The sequence below is a fragment of the Triticum aestivum genome, chromosome 6D (genome assembly GCF_018294505.1).
Source record: "Triticum aestivum cultivar Chinese Spring chromosome 6D, IWGSC CS RefSeq v2.1, whole genome shotgun sequence".
Taxonomy (NCBI): Eukaryota; Viridiplantae; Streptophyta; class Magnoliopsida; order Poales; family Poaceae; genus Triticum; species Triticum aestivum.
In genome coordinates, this window is record NC_057811.1 from 66,443,662 (window position 1) to 66,444,150 (window position 489).

The window sequence follows — 489 nt, forward strand, 5'->3', positions numbered from 1 at the left end:
GGAGCAAAGCATATGGGAAAACGAACCCAATCTAAAGATACTCGGGCTGTCCATGGATAGCGTTGGACAATTCGAAAGAATCAAGGTTATAAATATGCAAATGCATGCATATTTATAACTATGACGCTTTCGAACGGGAGACACATATTGGTTATGCATACTGATGATTCAAGACACATATATAGCTAGCTATCAAGTTTCATCGGAATAGATCAAATAATTAATGGGGGAGGAGGACATGTCATTTGTGCTCACCCACGAACGAAGGGGCAGAGCTCGTCAAACGCACGGCGAGGTCGTCGAACACCAAACCTCGCAGCGATGAAACAACTGCACATTTAAAACTACCCGATCAACACAATTATATATGATGTTTTTCATAACAAAATCGAAAGATATATGACCTAACTAATAATTCACAAATATATGACCCCGTCGGCTTCTGGAAGGCCAAAGAACACCTTTTCGGGAGGTGTCGGGGGTCGGGGT